Source organism: Meles meles, chromosome 20 (genome assembly GCF_922984935.1).
Source record: "Meles meles chromosome 20, mMelMel3.1 paternal haplotype, whole genome shotgun sequence".
Lineage (NCBI taxonomy): Eukaryota > Metazoa > Chordata > Mammalia > Carnivora > Mustelidae > Meles > Meles meles.
Window position 1 is genome coordinate 31920390 of NC_060085.1, and position 24629 is coordinate 31945018.

A 24629-nucleotide genomic window follows, 5' to 3' on the forward strand; every position below is an offset into this window, starting at 1 on the left:
ACATGCACACTTGACTTTCTCTGAGAATGCTCTGCATATAAAAATACTTGGCTGCTTCTTCCTTAATTACCTACTCCCATTTTATAAAAGAAAACCATCCATCTTTTCCATCCCAAATATCACCCCACAATACGCTGCTAGGAGGCAAAACTTTTCAGGTGCTAATGAAAAAGGGCCCATTTGAAATATTGGTGTTGATGTTGACAAAAGTGAGTTATTTTAATGCCTGGGTAATGTACTCTTTTGCATGTAAGGAGGTTTCCAAATTTTTTACTTCAATAAAATTGAAAGTCTTAATCTACTCATCAACTGATAGACCATTAAAAAATACCGTCTGATGACAGATCACTTTGTGATCAGGACATATAACTCGGAAGAAATTCAAGGAAATTCATGACATTGCTATAACAAAACTCCATCTGTTCTCATCTACTCATTTATGTGAGCAGGCTTTCTCAACACATCTGTAAGACGAAAAATGGGGAGAGAATTTATGCTGAATCATGGCCCATTCTAGAAAGGATGTTTGTTCCCCCAAAAGTATGCAAACTAATTGTAGGGAAAAAAGGCCCACATATTTCTAATAAAATGTGTACTTTTTAAATTTAATAATGATCAAATGTATAATATATGCTATTTGGGACAGTTGTTCCTTAATAATATTTATTAATAATATCGCCCAATCCCAAGTAAATTTTTGACACTTACAGCATTAGAATCATGGGCAAAAAGTTATTTAAACTTATGTACATATTTGTGTTACAAAGAATATAATAAGTGACCAGTAAAATGCTTTCCAGTATAAAAAATATTATATTACACTATGTGAGGAAAGTACAATGGAAATACAAATTCATAGAGAGTGAAAAGAACATGTAGAATTTCCAACTGTTAAAGAGAACTTTTTCATTAATTTTTTTTTTAAAGATTTTATTTATTTATTTGACAGACAGAAATCACAAGTAGGCAGGGAGACAGTCAGAGAGAGAGGAGGAAGCAGGCTTTCCGCGGAGCAGAGAGCCCGATGCGGGGCTCGATCCCAGAACCCTGGGATCATGATCTGAGCGGAAAGCAGAGGCTTTAGCCCACTGAGCCACCCAGGCGCCCCTTCATTAATTTTTTAATGGAAGACAGAGAGTATCAAATAATGACTTCACTGGATTAATTTAAAAATGGACACAGTGTGTACATTTTAAAATATCAATGTATATGCTAGAAATGATGTTCTTTGAGCTATTTAGATTTTTAATAAAAGCAAAATTAGATATATCATCTTCATACAAGGAAGAACCCAACTTTTCAAAATTCTTTTTGGGGGTAATATAGATTTTACAGATATCTAATCTAATCAATATATTATGGAGACCTGAACTTTAAAATAATCACATTGTGAAAGGTAACTGTAATAAATCCCCATTTGCAGAGCTTTGTGATTAAGTATGAAAGCCTCCCCAAATTCAAATTTTTAGCACTTTAATATGTTATCTTTGAAAAAGCAGAGTAATGAACTTGAATTTGTGGACAGGTGTCTTTTCTTTTTCTCCCAAAGTGGAGCTAATAGTCTTATTGGTTTTAAAATAATTTTTAAGAGTCACCTAACTTGGGCTTAGCCCTCCCATGATGTGCAGATAGATACACAAAAGAGATTGCTATATATGTATCACAGAAGCAAGGTGCATGCATCCATTCCTGGGTGTGTGTAGACCAGGTTACAAAATTCTGAAGTCTAAGGAACTCTCCTGACTTCCTGAGAGAAGAAGTTGACTCAGCTAGTTTGCTCACAAAGTGGAAAAAGATCTATTTTGCTATATAAAACCACATTCTCCTCATATGAGATAATCTTGTGAAGGCATGCTACTTCATCTCTGTGTAAATATTCTCTCCCATCCAGCAGGATATAATGAAATCCTGAATTGTGTACTACGCTGGGTAGATTCTGTTTTATTACATCGTGGGAGAAAGGGAGGGGCAGGGAGATAATTCTAGTCATAAAAAAGGAAAGGCTCCTAGATGAAACTTCTGTGATATTAAAAAACTGATGTGCTCATTACTTAGCAGATGAAAGTTAATTTAAAAATGAGCCTGAGTCCTAAGAGTCACAGAGGCAGAATGGCTATGGAGGGTCCACAGGACGCCATTAAAACTGCAAATGGCAAACCATATCAATTCTGGCCCCACCATGATGAGGGCACAGTTGGGGAATAAAGAGTGAGCTATTATACCCACCCTTAATGGTTAGTTAGCAAATTACAAAAAATCCACACTGTGAGCAAGATCTCAAGAAGAGGATTCAAACATTAAAAAAAAAAAAAGTTCAAATGCTATGTTAACAATAATGGTACCCATTTTAAGTCAATCTATTTATTCAGAAAGATGACTACTGATAATTACTTGGTCACCTCAGTTCTTGTTGTCATCTATTCTTTTTTGTTGTTGCTTTGTTTTTAGCAAAACTCACGTTTTTTTCTTCATTCTGTAATTTTCCCCAGTATGAAACAACAAAGTTACCACATTATGCTGATATGAACTAATTCAAGCAGTTTAAAGAAGTCAGGTATCCTCTTAAATTGGTTCACATCTAGAAATTAACAATTTCCCGTCTCATTCTATAATCCTCTAGGACATGACATTACACATCATGCATAGATAAGATTAACGTGTAGGAAAGGGATGAGGTTGGTAACAATGTGGGTAATAAGAATAACAATAATTGGGGTGCCTGGGTGTCTCAGTGGGTTAAAGCCTCTGCCTTGAGCTCAGGTCATGATCCCAGGGTCCTGGGATCAAGCCCCGCATCTGACTCTCTGCTCAGCAGGGAGCCTGCTTCCCCCTCTCTCTCTGCCTGCCTCTCTGCCTACTTGTGACCTCTGTCTGTCAAATAAATAAATAAAATCTTAAAAAAATAACAATATCTACTGGTATTGATTATCTACTATAAGTAAAGCTAACAGTCACAATAACCCTAGCTTATGTTTTTTTTTAAGATTTTATTTATTTATTTATTTATTTATTTGTCAGAGAGAAAAAGAGAGAGAGCACACAAGCAGGCAGAGAGGCAGAAAGAGAAGCAGGCTCCCTGCCAAGCAAGGAGCCTGATGCAGGACTCAATCCCAGGACCCTGGGATCATGACCTGAGCCGAAGCCAGTGGCTTAACCCACTGAGCCACTCAGGCGTCCCCCTAGCTTATGTTATTATTCACATGTAAAGATGAGGAAAGGGAGGTTGAGAGAGATCACCTGACTCCCCCAGGTCACATCACTATTAGAAGGTAGAGCGTTTGAAACCAGGTCTCCAACTCCAGGACCCAAATTTATAACCACTATGCAAGAGGGTCCAAATTCCTGGCAGGCAACGTGCTATGAAATGAGAAGGGTGGGGATGCGTAAGAGCAGTTGGTTTATACACCTGGATGGCTCCTATATTGTCTTATTCTGGATATAGAGAAACCAAACCTTAAAACCCCTAGACTTTTCTGCTCATTTGATGTCATTGACGTTTTTCATTTGCCTTCAAAATCTATTAGGAGTCCTGGCATGACTGCCATAAATCCATGAGGCTAGAATCATAGGGGTCTTTCTGCTTGCGCTGCTGTTTATCTCTGTTGCACATGGAAGACGACAGTGACAGAAAACAAGCTTTTCAAATGTCCAGGTTCAATGGATATTATAAGTCAGAGATTACCAGGACTGATTCTTATCCCTTTGCAAGCAGTCGTGAACAATTTCAGACAGACTGGGGCCATGCTTACCAATGGCGATTTTCTGAAAAGATCTTTTTCTACTGAATATACTTGACAAGATGGTACAAGTTTAAGTAAAAATGAAAATATGAATGTCTTCAGAAGTAACAAAATTGTTAATGATGCTAAATAACCCAGTAGTCAGAAAATCGGACCGAAAGAATCAGCCGGCTACTGTACATCACTACAGCGCCTGCCTTCTTGTACAGATGAATAAATTATGGTTCTCAGAAAGCAGAGATGGCCACCTGAATCATGGCATGATTGTGAATTGAAATGTCAATGCTGGTTAGATCATTTTGTCATGCTCCTTAGAGTATCCTTTTAAAGCCCATCTCCTGCCTAGATGTCTGTGTCGGGATATTCTGAGCCATTTTTCAGATCTCATGTCAAATAGTGACACTGTGAAGTTTTAGAGTTTCTTCATATTAATGTAAAGTCAGTTTTAAACAATATCTTACCGGGCTGACAGAGTGCTTTAAGAATGAATGTATAATACACACCATCCCACATTTTGGTAAATCCTGGTTTGAAGAGGTTTGGTTTAAAGTAACTACTCTAAGAGTTTCGGAGAATCAATATCCACTTTAAGATTTTGTGGAAAAGGAAAGAGCTGCTCTGATTTTCCCATAAAGGTTGACTGAAGGCAGTTTATGTGACAAGCGGTGCTAAGCTGTTGCAGGCACCCAGTGATGTCGTGACTCACGTTTGTTTACATTCAGTGCATTCTACGTATTTTCCCATCTAACCTCAGAACAAGCCTGAGAGAGAAGGAGCACAATTAGAATCGGCCCCATTCTATGGATTTAGATTACCACCTCTTTACTGAGCACCTGGTGTTGGAAAATGTGTCCCTGGGAGATTAGAAACCTTGCCTGTTGTCAGAGAGGTGAACGGCAGCAGAAGGACTCAGACTCTTAGTCCAGTGATCTTGAGGGTAATGGCTAAGCTCTACAGTCCTGGATTTTAATCCCCTGTATGACATGTAACAGTTGGAAGTGTGTTACTTCATCTGCAGAATGAAGCTAGTAACAATACACACATCTCGGGCTGCTGAAAGGAAAGGAGGAGTTAATGCCTACAAGGCGCTTTGCACAGGGAAAGGCACACAGTAAGTGGTAAATTAATGGCATCTCACCGCCACACTATTATTGTCATCAATTAAAAAAAAAAAAACTTCTTTTAACATATAATGTATTATTTGCCCCAGGGGTACAGGTCTGTGATTCATCAGGCTTACACAGTTCACAGCACTCACCATAGCACATACCCTCCCCAATGTCCATAACCCAACCACCTTTCCCTAGCCCCCTACCCCTGGCAACCCTCAGTTTGTTATGTGAGATTAAGAGTCTCTTATGGTTTGTCTCCCTCCCAATCCCATCTGGTTTCATTTTTTCCTTCCCTACCCCCCAACCCCCCCACTCTGCCTTTCAACTTCCTCATAGCAGGGAAATCATATGACATTTGTCTTTCTCTGATTAACTTATTTCACTCAGCATAATACCCTCTAGTTTCACCCACATCATTGCAAATGACAAGATTTCATTTCTTTTGATGGCTGCATAATATTCCATTGTATATATATATACCACATCTTCTTTATCCAATCATCTGTTGATGGACATCTGGGCTCTTTCCATAGTTTGGCTACTGTGGGCATTGCTGCTATAAACATTCAGGTGCATGTGCCCCTTCGGATCACTACATTTGTAACTTTAGGGTTAATACCCAGTAGTTATTGCCATTAATTTTAATCACTCTCTTACCCATTACTGGGTAGAACCTTAGCCCCATAAAGGAAATTGCAGGCAGGTTTCTTTAACTGCCAGCAGCCCTCTCAGTGATACTTTGCTCCCCAAACCTTCTCTTCTCCCCTATTTCCCCAGGGATAGAGCTGGACTCAGGACTGCTTCTAAGACATCAATTGGGAGGTTGAGCCACCCAGTGAATATTTCTATCCCTGTGACCCCACTCCCTTAGGTGACTGGAAGGTGGATTTTTAACCCCTAAATAAAACAAGGCTCCCATTTTCAACTGTGGGCTCAAGCCATCCCTAAGAGAAGATAACAGGAGGCAGGCAGAGAGCTGGGTGTTCCGAAACTCACGTGCTGGTTCCTCCCCACTCTATCTTTCTTAGCTGTAGTCAGGGCTGGAAATCAGAACCGCAGCCTCGAGCTATTGGGGAATTGCTGAGGAACCTCTCTCCCTCGCCTCCCCCACAACCCTTCCTCTTCTTGAGTTGGTTCCACTTCATGCCTGTGTACTTCCTTTTCCTAGGTGCTGAGTGTCTTCAGTAGGCCAAGCGCTATGTATACAGGGGTGAACTGAGAGCATCCATTCTGATGGGGAAAATTACTTAATAAGTATGGCTCTCCTAGAAATGACATGCTACAGGTACATAGATGGGGTTTGGTAACCTAGAGGAGGAGGCGTACCTCTCTGCCCACAAGCCAGGCCATGCCCTCCCCTGGGGTTGGATGGGCTGGTATTAAAGACAACCCCAGTGCATCTGGTGGTGGGTGAGAAGCTGAGTGGAGATTGTGTTAGAAGATCTGCCCCAGGAACAATGTATTTGATGCTAAAAAGAATAATATTATTTGAAGACCACAAAGCATGTATCTTGTTTGTAGCTAGGGGCACACCTGCCAAAATCTGACAGTCTGTTTTGTGATGCAGAGTGTGTGTGTGTGTGTGTGCGTGTGTGTGCGTGCGTGCGCGTGTATGTGTGTGTGTTTCTCCCTCCCTACTCTTTGAAACAAGAAGTGATGACATTACAAAAAGGTATAGACCTAACCTTAAATGTACGTTTATCCAAACTATTACACATTTTGCACCAATAACATATTTTTCCAGAATTGTACTGTGGATGAGGGAAATAAATTAACCCATTTAAAATGTTCCCAGCACACACCATCTACACATTTTATCAGATTTTGTAACCTCAGCTCGTTTCCAGCTTCTTAAGATTAGCAAATTCTTAATTTAAATGAAAGTTAATTCCCACTTTATTTGGTGCCATGTGTCTCCAATTAACTAGTTAAGCAAAGATCTGAGTCGTAGTCCAAAAGCCTTCATAAAGACAGTGAGCTACTGATAGAATTAGCATGATTCCTCCAAAGCCCAGAGCTCCTCTCGTCCTGTGTTGGAGCCAGTGTGTTCAGATGGCTAGTTTAGCTTGTCTGTCTGAACCCCAACCATTTCTTCAGATTTTTCTTTCATTCCAGGGAACTCATCATTCAGTTAGAAAAATTAGGACCAAGGGGGAATGTGGCAAAGGCCCAAATGTGTCTTTCTTGTGTGTTTCTTTCTTTCTTTTAAAACAACCTGAGGGGCGCCTGAGTGGCTCAGTGGTTTAAGCCCCTGCCTTCGGCTCAGGTCATCGTCTCAGGGTCCTGGGATCGAGCCCTGCATCGGGTGCTCTGCTCAGTGGGGAGCCTGCTTCCTCCTCTCTCTCTGCCTGCTGCTCTGCCTACTTGTGATCTCTGTCAAATACATAAATAAAAAAAAAATCTTTAAAACAACCTGACATGTGCAATGTGTCTACTCCGTGACCCAGCACACCCAAGAGAAACCACACTCCCTTTATCAGATGGAAGAGTGGTTCTCCGCCGGTGAGTGGGGGACATTGGGCATCAGGAGACATTTCTGATTGTCACTGCTGAGGGGGAGCATAGTGGGAAGAGGCCAGGGATGCCACTGAACCTTCTGTTGTGCACAGAACCACACAGTGTATCGGGCTCGAAAAAGCCGTAGTGGTGAGGTTGATAAGCCCCGATTTATAGCAACCATCAGCAGCTGTTGAGAAGCTACCGTGTGCCAAATCCTGCACGAGCACTTGTCACGTCTTCTCCTTAAATCCTTAAGCTAACCTTTCGAGTTTCCTATTTTAATTTCTAACCTTGAGATGCAGAAACTGAGGTTGAGGAAGTTTAAGAGGGTTGCCTCCCAGGTGACCGGCCCCCGAAGCAATTCGAGTGTATCTGAGCGCAGCTCGGAAGACGCTCCATTGTTAGCGGAATCTGCTTCTCACTGTGTTCATTTGTCTGGGTCCATGAGACTGACTTGCTACCTACCGCCCTAATGAGTCACCTTCTCTGGCTCCACGGACCATACGCTGGCTGTTGGCCTCTCCAAGTCCCTCTGTCTTCTTGTGTTTCCTCTTGTAGCTACCACCAAACCACACACAGACACACGCAGACACACACACACACACGCACACATAGACATGCACACACGCACACAGTCTAAATATCTCAGCTTTGTAACTTTTATCTCCAAAGCTCTCCCTTCTTATCTAGCGGACAAACTAGAGAGGAAAATGGTGCCCGTTCCAATTCTTTGACCAATTATAGATGTTAACTTGGAAAAAACTTGTTATTTTCCCAGAAGACTCCAAGAGCTTTTATACAGCTCCAGACTCCATCTCTAATTATGAAATTTAAGCCAATTTGAATGTTTCCAACCAGCTCAGGGCACCAGTTTAATCTCAGGACTCCAAAGCATTTCACTGAGACTCCCAAAGTAGCGTGACGTCAGGAGGGAACTGGCCAAAACATTTCCCTATTCGATTAATACCTATCCACTCTTTTTAAAAACGTAATTTGTCTTATATTGGTTTTTCCTTACAGTTCCCTCAGGCACTGTTGGCTTTTATTTTTTGTGTTTCAATCAAACTAAAGTTCATGTGGTGTTTCCTTTTCGATTCTAAGACAAAGCTCTTTCTTGGATTGTAGAGTAAGGATCTTGGCTGCTTCAGCCCTCATGGGTCCCAGGCCCTATGCTAGGCACCAAAGACACATGGCATAATAACACCTAGCTCCTGGCCTCTAGCTAGTTCCTTTATTCCTATCACCCTCGATCTTTCATGAGGAGACAGTCAGAGCCAGTGGTTAAGAATTGAAGCTCTGTACTCAGACTGCCTAGGCCCAAATCTCAGTACTACCAGTCAGTACCATCTGTGTGACTTTGGCCAAGTTACAGAACCTCTCTGTGTTTCTGTTTCTTCCCCTGTGACATAGAGATAACAGTGGTTCCTAAACGATTAAGTCATTGGTCAGATTATATGGGTTATGACACATAAAGCACTTATTTTTTTAAAAAAATATTCTATTTATTTGACAGAGAGAAATCACAACTAGCCAGAGAGGCAGGCAGAGAGAGAGGAGGAAGCAGGCTCCCTGCGGAGCAGAGAACCTGATGTGGGGCTCGATCCCAGGACCCTGGGATCATGACCTGAGCCGAAGGCAGAGGCTTTAACCCACTGAGACACCCAGGCGCCCCCACATAAAGCACTTATAACAACAGCAGGTGCTCATTAACGTGAGCCCTTGTTTCCATCAGCCTTGTATTATTATCTACCCTGGTGTCCATATTGTGCTTTATATGTGGCTGGTGTTTATTAAATCTTGGTGGGCTGATCAGCTGAAAAATAAGTGGATAAGTGCAAACTCCTCTGACGTTCTCATCTTGACAAATGCTTTGGAAGGCTTCCTGTTGCACTGTTAATATCAAACCCCTTTTTACATTGTGTTTTATTCCTGAACCTCCAAATTCCACGTAAGCTGCTATCATTACAGAAAAATGCAATCAACCCTAAGAAAGGGTTTCACACTGTCTGGCCTTTCTGTCACTCAGTTCCCCTCTCTTGGCTCTCCCACACCCGACCTGGCACTCAGATCTCAGACGTTAGGGAAAAGAGGCGAAAGAACACAACCCCATTAAAGTAACCAGGCTCCGGGGAACTGGATTGAATCCCTTATCAGCTGGCAAGTCTGAAAATAGAAGGAGAGTGTGAAGAGCACAATTGTGTAACAGGAAGAAACTTGAGGAAATTTGATTGTTTGGGGGCATCCAACTGAGAAATGAGGTTCAGACTTTCACCCTCCTCCTATCATCTTTGGAAGTGGTGAAATCTTCCCCTCCTCACTCCACCCCCACAATAGCAAAAATACCCTTACTATTTGCTAAGATTATTTCTTTGATTCCAGAACAAACAGACACTCTCAAACACACACAGCCTTGGATTCACTGGGGCTCTCAGCTGTTAAGAATGCCTTGCACCAATACCCATGGTTCATTAAACTTTCAAATAATTGGCACAAAGTCCAGAGCTTTGATTTTTTTTTTTTTTTTTTTTTTTTGCAACCCTCTTAGCTCTTTCTCCCAGCTGGGCATCTTCATTTCCATTGCTTATTAGTAGGACCCTAATCAAAGCCACAGAGCCACACAAGGAAAAAATTTTCCCTGGAAACACAAAGGAAGTGACTCCAGATAAAACTGGCTTGATCACTTATGAAGGACATGGTTACTGAAAATACCTGAGAGGTTGACAAAGATATCATTTCACCTTCACTTGACTACCTACCTATCCAAGACCTGGAATTTTCAATCTGCCTCCATGTGGTTCTGAAATGTCTAAGAAGCACTTGATTGATTCATATGCTATCTCAAGAAATAGACAACTAAGGGGGGCCTGGATGGCTTAGTCAGTGAAGCATCTGACTCTTGATTTCGGCTCAGGTCATGATCCTCAGGGTCATGAGATCAAGCCCCATGTTGGGCTCCACACTCAGCTGGAGTCTGCTTGAGATTCTCCCTTTGTCTCTCCCTCTGCCTCTTCCCCTCTCTCCCACTCACATTCTCTAAATCAATTAATTAATTAAACCTTAAGAAAGAAAGAAGTCTGAATTGTAACGAGTTAGTAATGATCCATCTGTGGCCAAGTGGATCCACTAACCAATTGATTAGCCACACCTATGGGCAGAAAAGTATGTTGACTGATATTGACAAGCTAGAAATTACAAGACTGAAAACAATGAGGTTATTACAGTGAAAAAATAACTTAGGAAAATTGCAGTTGAGGCTGGAGAAAAGCAGACTAAATTGTCTGGCACCCCAGTTTTACTTGGAAATAGGAAAATGAAAATCCAAGAATGTCTATCAGCTTCTTAAGCACCCACTCTGTGCGAGACATATGGGGTCTGCAGTAGCATGAAATACACAATTCCTCACCATGCTGGAGCAGACAGTCACGTCCATAGAACAACACAAAGACACATTAGGATAAAAGCACAAAAGAAGTATGTTTTATTACTCCCATTAATAGAGTCCTCACATAGGAATCAATAAGAAAGAGCCTGTGGTATTGGCTTGGGTGGTCAAAGAAGGCTTATGAAGTCCGTGAGACTTGTCAAAGAATAGAAACTAGCTGGAAGGAAAGGAGGATGCTTCGACTGGATCAATGGCTTGAGCAAGAATGATGTGAGAGAGTGTGGAGAATAATAAAAGAGCAGACACTTTTCTTGCCTTGCCAGCTTCCTTCTTTGGGTGAACTAGCCCTCTCCCACTCATGCAGTCCTACTGGACTACCAAGTGGTACCTCACCCGATAACATAAGAAGGTCAAATGACCCAAGCCAGGCAGCTTTTGGAGTGGGATTTATGGAGTAAAGTTCTTCCTCTGGAATTGCAAGTGAGGAAGAGATGAGTCTACTCGATGATGGCCACATTACTGATGCTGTCTAAAGAATAAAGCTGAGCAGAAATAAACAGATTTTAGATACAGAAAGAGAGAGAGATAGGGAAAGACATAAAGATACTTGACTCCCCCCACCCCCAAAAATGAGCACCTGGAGTTGGCCATACCTGAAACCAGGCACACTCTACACTCTAACCTTTCCAGATATATGGGCTGCTAAATTTCTCTTTGTGCTTGCTAGTTTGATTTGGGTTTCTGATACTTGCCAAATGAAATGATTTTGACCTATACATAATGTCTGACCTTTCTGTAAAAAAAAAAAAAAAGCTATAAGAACTGATACATCGAAAGTTAGTTGTGAAGTTTAAATAACAAATAGCTAAGCACACAGTAGATGCTTAATGACATTTATTTATTTATTTATTCATAGGACCAAGAGAGAATAAGGTGGGATAACTCTGCTAGTACTTTTATATCCATTATTACAAACAACTCTAGTTGTTTCCATTTGCATGGCTATAGAATATTTCATTATATAAAGATAGCATGAGTTATTCAACCCGTGTCTTATGGTTAGACTTCGAATTTTTCTCTCTCACAAGCCATGTTATAATAATCAGCCTTGCACCGTAATCTTTTTTTAAATTTTATTTTTTTCAGTGTTCCAAAATTCATTGTTTATGTACCATACCCAGTGCTCTTTAATACATATTTACATATTTTGAATCATTTATTTAGGATAAAAACCCCAAATTTTTCTTCCTGATTTTTCAAGCAGAAATTCCTTTAAATCTGCATAAAGCATATCCTTAACAAATTACCTCTGATCTGAGTCAAAATTTGGATTCCAACTTTTGACTCTACCCTAGACCCTGCAATCTTAACTACTGTTGAAGAAATCTCCCAAAAGGATCAGCAAAAAGAATGTTTTCTTCTCAGAGAAGAAAACAATAACACAACTTGTCCTAAGGATGCTGCTACTGACACATTTGCTTTGAAACTTGAGATACTAAGGGGACATCAAAATTCAATTCAAGCCATATTTAAGTAGGCAGAAGCGCAGGCTTTAATTACCAAGGAGAAGTTCCCAAGACAGGCATTAATCTGCATGGCAGTGTAAGCTTAGCCCCATCGCTGAGCTCTGCATACTGGTCCTTTGGCAGTATCCTTTCTCACTGAAGCTCTGCAAGTGGAGTTCAAGATCATTAATTACTCCGCAGGCCATAAACAGAAGAAAAAAAAATGAAAAATAGAGAAAGTCCATGTCATGAATTTTAAAAAATAACAGAATGGCTATTTATAAGTTTCGTCCCGAGTCCAATGGCTGAAGTCCTGTATGTGGCAAGCCAGCCGATGGCTGGGGAGCGGGAGTCTTTGCCCTGCCCTGTCAACTGCAGGCGCCTCCTGAGAGTCTCTGCAGACATACGGTGGCGCTTTTCAAACCCCCCAATTAAGCTATTTCCCACAACTTGCCTTGGCTTGTTTTCCCCCATGTGTTCTGTAAATTGTTGCTTTACGATTGAAAAAAAGACCAGGGGCGCCTGGGTGGCTCAGTGGATTAAAGCCTCTGCCTTCGGCTTGGGTCATGATCCCGGGGTCCTGGGATCGAGTCCCACATCGGGCTCTCTGCTCAGCAGGGAGCCTGCTTCCCCGTCTCTCTCTACCTGCCTCTCTGCCTACTTGTGATCTCTGTCTGTCAAATAAATAAAATCTTAAAAAAAAAAAGAAAATAAAATAAAAAACCAAGACCAAACTACACGGGATTAATATCCCTGTTTAGAAGATCCACCTGCGCTGGACCCCATTCAGGGATTTATAAAGCCCTCATGCCTTAAAGATTGGCGTAGTTATAGGGAATGGGCTAGGCACAGGGCTGTGGAAAGGCAAGAATGGGTTCATATTGGGTTATATGTATAGAGACTTTTTTAAAGATTTATTTATTTATTTTGGGGGGGGTGCATGAGTTGGGAAAGGGCAGAGGAAGAGAATTTTCAAGCAGACTCCCTGCTGAGCACAGAGCCCCCCCCTGGAGGCTCAGCCCCATGACCCATGTGATCATGACCTGAGCCAATAATCAAGAGTCCAGGGCTCACCTACGGAGCCACCCAGGTGCCCCTGTATGGAGACTCTTAACAAAGTGGTCTCCTACCTCCTGTCTTTCATTCTTCCAGCCATCACTTCAAATGTCTCTGGTTTAGGGAAATGAAGACTCCCACTAAATATTCCCCCACTAAGTAGTGAATAGCTGAAATACTCCCTAAAGTCAGGATTAAAAATGAAATTAATGACCTTCTAAGTTGGTCATCAAGTATAGGGTCTGTTATAATTCAACACACATTTGTTGAGTTCCTCCTGTGTGTCAGAACTGTGGTCAGCACTAAATGCGCGGAGCCAGTGTCTGTTCCAAGAGCAATGTGGGAAGAACTCCCAAAAGCTCCATCTGGTGGGTGTGTGCATGGCTCTTTAACTAGAACTCCGATCTCCCCATGCCCTTGACTTTCACTTTAGACCGATCATACATCTATCTGCAAGTTCCTCGTACACCCGTAGGTCCTGGGATAGTGATGCAAACAGCACTTTCAGCTGTAGTTCAACTCAAAATCTTTCACTGATTCTTTCTACCTACTGAAACAAATGGTTCTAACAGGCTTTCATTTTCATCAAAATTCCACTTCTAACTATGGGGTTTTTTTAGTCTGTGCTCTTAACTACTTATTTTGCTATAAGATCATTCGGAGTCTCCTCTCCTGTCTTAAACATTGTTCTTGCAACAAGGACTGATGCCTGCTGACTTTGAGTAAGGCATTATGCCAGGCACGGGTCACCTAAGCCTGCATCTCTCCATCCTCTTTTGCCTCCTCATTTTATAGTATATAGTTTATCGCTCCAAAACAAATACTCTCTTTCCCCAAAGCTCTCAAGTTAGGAAAAAAGGTCAGAAATTAAATGTTATCTCATCACTCTTGTTTAGAAATACAGAACCCGTATTGGTGTGGGAAATAAGAACCCATTTTTCCCATCTAAAATTGAGCAGCAGCTAAGTAGAAGTGAAGGGATAGATTTAAATTAGAAAGGTTATATTAAATCAACCCAAATCAAAGCCGATTTCACTCCAGGAAGTGTATGCATGAAAAGGTGTAATTATCAAAATTTGATATTCTGCTGCCATTATACATATTCACTTTATGAACTTAGACCTCCAGAAGCCTCCTAGGACTGCTTCCCAATTTTTAATAAGTATTGAGATTGAGGCATTTCCTGAAGGAATTAAAGGAGGGAGGCTTTTTTTTTTTTTTTTAAGCTTAGCAGCAGCATTAAAACAAAGAAGCAGCTGTTCTACCGGGTTTTGTGTGTGCTTTAAGAGCATTCCAAATAAAATGACCCTTTGGGGAGTCAGTAAAGAAATTATGGTTTGGCAATTAGGGGGACAACTGATCCATCAGGGGGAAAAAAAACTCACTATTAATTGCAGCTTCTAAATATCATCAGTGGGTCTCTGTGCAGTTTCTGGGAATACTCATCTTGGGAAAAGGAGGGGTTTTCAGAGAGTTCCCAGAAGATTCGGTAACTTAAAGCCCAGGGCTACCAGCTGGATCATGTTCCAGTCATTAGGACACATAATGGTCATCATAAAACCATTCCAGAGAGGGGCAAGCTGGGAATTAGCTCATACAGGCCCATTCATTCTATGTGGCTGCCAACCTCAGAAGGATATTCTGTGAGGTGTCACCATACTTTAGGGAGCCTGTTAAGGAAGGACGTCAGACGGGTGTCTGGGTGGCTCAGTCGGTTAAGCATCTGCCTTCAGTTCAGGTCATGGCCCACATCAGGCTCCTTGCTTTCCCCCTCTCGGCTTCTCCCTCTCCCCACCCCCTGTCTGTGCTCTCTCTTCCTCAAATACATAAATAAAAACTTTTTAAAAAAAATAGGAACAGCTTCAGGAATATGGAAAAGATGATTTTTATATGCCATTTCCTCCATCCCCAAAATAATAATCACTACTATGAACTCCTCAGTTCCATGAATCTTTAAGTCAAATGTCAAATTACAGATGTAACCATTAATGCTGTGAGCAGCTTCGAAATCATGACTTCTTTGTCCTCCATCTTACCAGTGGAGGCTCAGAGAGGTTGTCACTTGCCCAAAGTCACAGAGCATGTTCTAGAAAACTCCGTTGTCGCCCAGGTGGTCTGAGTCCACCAAGAAAGGCTGACGTGTGAGTTGGGCTCATCTTGCCACCTGCCTTCCCATTATTCCATGTCAGTCTGGTTCAGGGCAGAGCCTGTGTGAAAGGCATATGTGAGTTGTGCTGTGATTTTTTTTTTTTTTTTGTCCTTGTTTACATCAAAAGAATAGCTGACTTGGGGACAGGATGCCACCACAGAAGTTGAGATAGATTTAACTATGTTTTGCAAAGAACATTTACTTCTGAGACGGGCCAGGTTTCAGGCTCCCGGGTGGGTGCATCAGTTGGTGAAGCCATTAGTTGAATGTCAGGGCATTTTTTTCTTTTCCCTTCTAGAATCTGGGCTCTGCTTTCCCTGCTGTGGATGATGAATCTGAAATATTTATGTGGCTTTATAATGACTATTTAGCATTTAAGGCACCTGGTATTTGCCAAAGTGCTTGACAATCCTTGTTTATTAACAGGAAAATAATGGCTAGAAAAATCTGGGCTGTGATATTTAGGGAGCGGGTTCCTTTGTGGCTACATACGGTATTTCTGGGAGTGATGTGAGGGCCAGTGATTCAGAGCAAAATTCATTGGCCGAACTCTACCTAAGAGCTCATACTTAAGTTTCCCCCTTGTTTACTGAGACTTTGTTCCAATGATTCTGAAGAGTAGCGTGATATTATGCATTCTATTCACTAATGAAGCATTTATTAAGTGTTGACTCAGTGTTAAAGATGAAGAATTATTAAGATTCTGTCCAAATCTGGGTTAGGTTCTCCTCCCATGATGCCTTTCACCTAGACTTAATGGAAGCTTCTCAACACTGGGATGGGAGCCTGGGCAGGGGGGAAATCTGGCAATGTCTGGACACATTTCTGGTTATCACTAGTGAAGGGGGTTCTACTGACAGGTATAGGGGTAGAGACCAAGGTTGGAGCTCAACACCCTGCAAACACAGGACCCTCCCCCCACCAGCACAATGAAAGAATTACTGGTCCAAAAGTCAGTAATGCCAAGTTGGGTGAACCCTGTTGCAACCCTGCCTCTTGTTTGGGTATATATCAACCTCCCCCCTTGAAATCTCTGAGTGCAGAGACCATTTCTTACTTCTCATCGCATCCCAGCACCTAACCCATAAAGTACAAAACAGTATATGGTGTTGAATGAATTCACGAAGATGATATCCTGTCCCTCTGAGAGCCTGAGCCCGTGATCTCTGGAGTGGAGATAGGTAAACAGGCACTCTAGGGATAAAATATGTCTGGTCTTCAAAGTACAATCAGATAAGAGCTATTTGGGGTGACCTCATCTTTTATCATCCAAACAGATATACTTTTGAAACAAAATGCGAACTCTTTCAAGTCATAAAGGCAGGAGTAGCGATGGAACCCTGCCGCTGGCCTATCCATACAGACCAGGCGCATTTATAGCCCACACGTTCCTGGGCAGCCACTGTGAAGCAGGTGCCAATGCTTCCTGGAATCCACGACCACACATATGAGCTAGGTATTAGCTATATAAAGGATTTCATGGGGAGTTGGAAAGTTTACGTTGCTTATTACAGTTTAACAAGTTAATAGAAATAAGCAAGTAAAACCCTGCTGGAAGCTTGTTCTTTATTCCCTGTCCTCATTTCATGCCCACCCTCTGCCAAGAGCCCTGAGGCCAACAACTTCTTCCTCTGCTTCTTGAACCTTCCCCCACCAGCCTCTCCAGCTTTCCAGACTGTGCTTCCTCCACGATCTCCCTGTTGCCCTTTCTTATCACAAAGATATCAGACTGTCCCTCCACGATCTCCCTGTTGCCCTTTCTCATCACAAAGGTGTAGCACTGTCCCAGCTTCTATCCCTGGACCCACTAGCCTTGCTGGGTCACCAAGCGGAGGAAGCAGTTAGGCATGGTCAATAAGATAACCTTTCCCAGATACGGTTCTCATGGCTCCCACCTCCAGGTGGGGTCTCTGTCATGCTGTGGCTACAGACAGAAGGGCTGGGCTAACCCTCCCTGGGATTATAGGGAAAAGCCTTACAGAAGAAATATGATTCAGAGTGTTGTCAGTTCATTCAAGGGAAATGTAATCATTAAGCCCCTGAGAACATGAGAAAAAGTCTGTACTTCATGTTTTCTGGATGAGTAGAATTATCTCTGGCAGCCGGCATACTTTTATAGTGGGGAGGGAGAAGTCAGAAAGACCTTCTGTAGGAACTTCTGAGAGTGAAGTAAATAATGGGTGTGGTTTGTGACTTCTCCAAGCCTAGACTTTGGAAGAAAGACACTGAGACCGCAAGTTGTCTTCTTATTTGTACTAAACTCTATTTCAGAGTTTATCATCTTCAGTGCAGTTATTGTGAAGACAAACATCTACTTTCTTCTAGTTCAAAGCCTCATGGTTTTGTTCTGAGCAAATATTAAGGACCATAAGGTGACTACATTTAATTTTAGACAAAATAGCGTCCTTAATTCTGTAATGCCATCTGATACCCAACCACAACAGAGAAATCTCCAACTGAGACTGTTGGAGCCAAGGCCTCCTCAACTAGTTTCAGAAGGTTCTCCTCGCCACAAGATCCACAGCGCCCATCACTCTTACATAGACTTAGAGACGTCACTACTTGGAGTGGGAGTTTGACATCGAGTGGACCTTTCAGAATAAAATGTTACTGGTATTTGATATTCTCCATCCCAGCTGGCTTTGTTCGAGTACATGAAACAAACACCAGATGGTAATTTGTATAAGGATAAGGGGACTGGTGCTAATTTTAGAAAGTTCTTGGCCATTTCCCTCACCCAAAGTTAGGAAGGGAATTCTCAGTTGGAATGACTTTCCAAGTTTCAAGAAGCAGCTGTCTGATTTTCTTAAAACTGTGCCGTCATTTTGCTTAACAGTATGCCAGGCCAGACCACAGTATTCCTCGCATGGAAAATCTGTGCTCTAAATCTTCTCCCTAGTCATGGGTAAACACGAAATCTTCTCCCCAGTTCTTGGTAAACACATCAGCCAGGACAAAGGTGGGCCTCCGAAACCCAGGGCCCACTGGCCCATTGACACTCCCTTTCCTCATTCACTCACTCTGCCCCTAACCACTCCCAGGCTGGGTAATCCAATGGGTTGAACCCGTTTTTTGTCTCCGGTCTCAGCTGTCAGGTGACAGTCTCACAAAAAGGCTCACTGGTGAGAGCTAAATGCGAGTGTACTGATGCAGAGATTGGGCAAAGCCAGGCCTGCTGGCAGTTTGTGAGACGGGTGTCTCTACAAGTATGGTTGTCACACTCGGTTGTAAGGTAAGCTGTGAACCAGGGAGCAACAGGCGGCCGGCGAAGGCAATGCTTAAAGGCTGTCTGCATGTTCACGTTTAGCTCTTAAGAAAGGGAAAGTTGGGGCGTCTGGGTGGCTCAGTGGGTTAAGGCCTCTGCCTTTGGCTCAGGTCATGATCCCAGGGTCCTGGGATCGAGCCCCACATCGGGCTCTCTGCCTGGCGGGGAGCTTGCTTCCTCCTCTCTCTCTCTCTCTCTGCCTCTCTGCCTACTTGTGATCTCTGTCTGTCAAATGAATAAATAAATTCTTTAAAAAAAAAAAAAAGAAAGGGAAAGCTTTCTACTTGAATTCAACAAACAGTTACTGAGAAGTCATTGTCATCACACACTATGCTAGGCTCTCAGGTCCTGAGGAGGCTGAGTTTCGGGAGTCCCAGCCTTAGAACTCTGACGTTCACTGGGGCAAGAGGGACAGACAGATGGTTATATAAGAAGAAGGGAAGAAAAGAGATTGAGTCCAACCACAGAAACAGGATTTTTTTTTCCCCTGAGGTATGGATGGTCTAATGTGAAAACAAAAGTTAAGTTTCTTTTTTTTTAAGTATTTATTTATTTATTTGAAAGAGACAGAGAGAGTATGAGTGAGGGTGAGGGGCAGAGGGAGAGGGAGAAGCAGACTCCCCGCTGAGCAGGAAATCCACCGCAGGGCTCGATCCCGGGACACTGAGATCATGACCTGAGCTGAAGGCAGACACTTAACCAACGGAGCCACCCAGGCGCCCCAAACACTGGGTTTCTATGGGCAAATATAGTAGGAAGCTTCTTCCATGAGGAGGGAAGCAGAATGAGGAAGAGAACACAGAAGAGGGCAAGAGAGTGTGTATTTGTGTGAGTGAGGGTGTGGGTGTGTGTGAGCGTGCATTTGTGTGAGGTTGAGTGTGGACGTGAGTGAAGGTGTGTGAGTATGGGTGTGAGTGAGGATACATGTGATATGGGTGTGTGTGAATGAGGGTATGTGTGGTGAGGTACATGAATATGAGTGTGCATGTGTGAGAGTGTGAATGTGTGTGAGGGTTAGTGTATTTAATGTTGGAGCATTTAGTAGATAAGGCTATGAAAGGTGGGATAACCCTAATTGTGGAGCATAGATTGATATTCTATAAAAGATCTCTGACCTTTCTTCCTTACAAAAAGAAAAAAAAAATGTTCCCAAGCCAAGATGAATTCCAAGACATTTATCTATACAACTGGAAGTTTTCTCTTGGAGAAGGATATTAGCAGAGGTGCCTGGGTGGCTTAGTCGGTTAGGCATCTGACTCTTGATTTCAGCTCAGGTCATGATCTCAGGGTTGTGAGATGGAGCCCCGCATCGAGCTCCCTGCTTGTATAGAACCTGCTTAAGATTCTCCTTCTCTCCCTCTGTCTTTCCCTCCCTCCCCACTACCTCTCTGGAAAAAAAAAGAAAAAAAGAAGAAGAAGGATATTAGCAAACTTGTGTTTTAAAAGGCTTGTGTTAACAATTAAATAATATGCCAGTAATAGAGGTAGGGGGCTGATTAGCAGATAATTGCAATAGTCTACAGAAGCAGCAGTAAGAGTCTAATCATAACCTCAACTTTATTGAACACTTTCTACGTGCCAGGCATGAAACCAAGAGCTTTGCATGCATACTTTCATTTAGAGTTCACAGAAATCCTAGGAGCTAAGTGTTTTCACTTCCATTTCAAGTGAGGCCCAAGGTAAGTAACATAGCTGATGAATGGCTAAGCCAGAAGTGCCTCCAGATCTGTGTGGTCCAGGGCTTGGGCTGGCAGACACCACCTTACACTAATCCAAAGGAAGGCAGGAAGGAAAGCGGAGGGAGAAGGAGTTTAACGAGCCTCCCAGTATAACATGAGATTTTTGTCTTCAACCAAGCTGATACCTGCAGAAGGAAGAGTAGGTTTAGGAGGAAGAGACATGGAGCTCTTTTTCGAACACATTAAATTGAGGAGTGTAGGGCATCCATGTGTGGAGAGCAGCAAAGAGGTAGCGTGTGGATCTGAGATGCAGAGGAGATCCTGAGAATGTGGAGAGAGACGAGTGCAAGGAGAAGCCGTGACCCTTGGAACTCCCATATTTTAGGAATAAGTAAGGAAAGGGCTCTCAAAGAGAACCTCAGAACTTAAGGTAGTAGTGCTGACCATGAGAAGATCTCCCATCTAAAGGATTTTGAAATGAAAAAGAGAGAGAGAGAGAGAGAGAGATTTTCTTTAACCATCCCTAGGCAAAGAGAAGAGTTAGAAATACAGTCGTACTTCGTATCATGAGTATAATTTTAATGGGGGACCCAGAACGCACACCTGCATCCAAGAGTCTGACCACATGCACACCAGAACTTCCTAAGTTCAGTGGGGCAGGTCCATGAGCCAACACACTGAGCTGGTAGAGATTGCTACTGCTGTGTATCCCAGAATCATTGAGTTGGGTCCCCAGTAAATGGAAATACTGTCCTCCTGGCCAAACACCCAGGTGTTTTCTGTGACACCTTCTCTCCACATATAAATCAAATCCCTCACTAAGGGCCATCAATATGATCTCCCTATTATCTCTTGCTTGAATCCACTGCCACTTCCCCAATCCGGACAGTTGTCATCTCTTACTGAAAGCATTACCACGGTCTCCTACTTCTCCCCGTATCCTTCCCCCAAATCCAATTTCCCTAGAGCAGTATATGTTGTACATTTGTTATCCCATCCTATAAAGAATCTCTGACCTAAAAAGGTAGAAAATCATGTTGGAGTCTCTTCAAGAAAATTAATTAAAACCTTCACTTCTCATATTTGCAAATGACAGTACAGACAAAAGGTTGATATCCAGGATCTATAAAGAACTTCTCAAACTCAACACACACAAAACAGATAATCATATCAAAAAATGGGCAGAAGATATGAACAGACACTTCTCCAACGAAGACATACAAGTGGCTATCAGACACATGAAAAAATGTTCATCATCACTAGCCATCAGGGAGATTCAAATTAAAACAACATTGAGATACCACCTGACACCAGTTAGAATGGACAAAATTAGCAGGACAGGAAACAACGTGTGTTGGAGACGATGTGGAGAAAGGAGAACCCTCTTACACTGTTGGTGGGAATGCAAGTTAGTGCAGCCACTTTGGAGAACAGTGTGGAGATTCCTGAAGAAATTAAGAATAGAGCTTCCCTATGACCCTGCAATTGCACTGCTGGGTATTTACCCCAAAGATACAGATGTAGTGAAAAAAAGGGCCATCTGTACCCCAATGTTTATTGCAGCAATGGCTACGGTCGCCAAACTGTGGAAAGAACCAAGATGCCCTTCAACGGATGAATGGATAAGGAAGATGTGGTCCATATACACAATGGAGTATTATGCCTCCATCAGAAAGGATGAATACTCAACTTTTGTAGCAACATGGACGGGACTGGAAGAGATTATGCTGAGCGAAATAAGTCAAGCAGAGAGAGTCAAGTATCATATGGTCTCACTTATTTGTGGAGCATAACAAAGAACATGGAGGACATGGGGAGATGGAGAGGAGAGGGAGTTGAGGGAAACTGGAAGGGGAGATGAACCATGAGAGACTATGGACTCTGAAAAACAACCAGAGGGTTTTGAAGGGGCGGGGGTGTGGGAGGTTGAGGAACCAGGTGGTGGGTAATAGGGAGGGCACGTACTGCATGGAGCACTGGGTGTGATGCCAAAACAATGAACACTGTTATGCTGTAAATAAACAAACAAACAAACAAAAAACCTTCACTTCTCTAGATTGATAAACCCACCAAGCTCTCTCCCATCTCAGAGCCCTTGTGCCTTCTTTTCCCTCTGCCTGGAAGGTTCTCTCCACATATCCACATGGCTGATTGCCTTATCTTCTTCAGGAACTTTCTCAAAACCTACCTTCTTTTTTTTTTTTTAACAACTGATTTTTTTTTTTTTTTGAAGAGCCACTTTCAGGTTCAACTTTTTTTTTTTTTAATATTTTATTTATTTGACAGAGAGAGAGAGAGCACAAGCAGGCAGAGAGGCAGGCAGAGAGAGAGGGGGAAGCAGGCTCCCCGCTGAGCAGAGAGCCCAATGTGGGGCTTGATCCCAGGACCCTGGGATCATGACCTGAGCCGAAGGCAGAGTCTTAACCCACTGAGCCACCCAGGCACCCCAAAACCTACCTTCTTAATAAGGTCTTCCTGGCTGCCCTACCTAGAATTTCGGCACCCACTTCCCCATCCCATCAGGTCCTACCCTTCTTTCCTGCGTTATTTTTCCGCCATAACACTTAACCACTGCCCAAACTACTATGTATATCAGTTCTTCACCTTGTTCATTATCTGTCTTCTCCATGGAAAAGTACATTCTGCAAGGATTTTTGTCTGCTTTTGTCCACTACTATATCCCTAATGTTTAAAAGGATGCTTGGCACATGGTGGAACATGAATGATCAAGGATGTTTACTGATTTTTATTGCTATTATTGCTTTCAGCATTTTTTATTATTCTTTATCATCTGGTGAATTCTCCTAGTTCTTGCCTGAAGTGCATACGTTAATTTAAATTCTTTTCGAGGTTGGTTCCTCATATCTAGTTACAAAAACAAACAAACAATGAACTTGTTATCTCTCATTTTAAGGAAGAAAACTGCTATTTCTCCTTGTTTTTGAATGCCAAGCATGGCAGGGGTGTGGGGTGGGGGTGGAGGACTGTTCCATTTAAAAATTATTAAAAATGAATAATGAATTTTCATTTGAAAGGTCTCCCCATTCGTGCTTATAAATAGCTATTAGATGACTCAGTTGAGGTAGGAGCTCTCTAATGGCTAAGGTGAAATTAGTCCTCACATCCATTTTGTATTTAGAAACAAAGAAGTTGGTGAATATTAGAAAAAGAAGTCTTTCTCTTTCATTGCTTTTTTATGAGCAAAGTTCATCAAAACCTCTTCAGAATAAAACTCACAGTTTCGAGCAAGTCCCACTTGTCTTGCAGAAAATATGTACGTATTGACGATATGCAGGTGATTTAGCAAACGCAATAGGATCTGTGGGAAGGACTGCATTTCTTTTCTAAATGTATGGAATTAAGTGCCCTAGGGCAACTCAAAATATGACTCAGAAAAGTACTTTATTAACCGTTCCTTGCTGGTAGCAATACAGACCCTAAATAAGGCACAGCCTGTGGGGAGGGAAATAGCAGTGTGTAGATCTTAGAATAAGGTGGAAAGAAAGAGCCACAAAAACCAGGTACACATTGCAATACAAGGGCCTCAAAGGGAGAAACTCAGCTGGGCAGCTGCTGCTTAGCCTTCAAAATTCTGACGCACGCACCTAATGCAAATACCAGCCTTTTAGTCAACATTGAGTCAAAACTAGCTCGATTTAGTTATCACTCCACAGTCTCTGGCCCTGAAAAGCCAGTGGGTTGTCTTCATTCTAATCAACTGGGTTGGCATCCAGCACACACAGTCTCACTTCCAGAAAGGCTCCACTTCTGCCATCAGTGATCTGCTTTGGGAATTCATTCTTGACCAATAGGTCTCCTTGTGTCAGTATATCTGGAAGTAATAATTTCAACAATTCCTATTTGTTGAGTATTTGCCATATACCAGGCATGCAACTGGTATTCCATATGTTACATCTCATTTAATCCTCACCAAACTTTTGTGAGATAAGGATTATCCCCCATTTTAGAGACGAGGGAACGAAGGTCGAGAAGGTTTGAGGGTCTTGGCTAATGTCACACAATGAGTGAGCGTTGAAAAATCCAGAACTGACATCAGAACTGTGGCTCTTAACCGGTGTGCTCAGCTGTCCTTCTTAAAGAATGAGCAAAGGGGAGATGGGGAAATGGTAGAGAAGTGATCTCCAAGGGGTGTGTTTCTACCACTCTTCTGAGTACGGTCAGAAAGCTATATACTAAAGAGAAAAAAGACTCAGCTTGTCTCTATCCCAAACTGACCCTTCA

General features: G+C 42.4%; 1 protein-coding gene across 2 annotated transcripts in view; it reads left to right on the top strand.

The window, feature by feature from the left end:
* The window catches only part of SYNPR (synaptoporin), a 320636-nt gene that overhangs the window by 268717 nt on the left and 27290 nt on the right, over positions 1-24629 (top strand). The gene's annotated exons all lie outside the window — the stretch shown is intronic.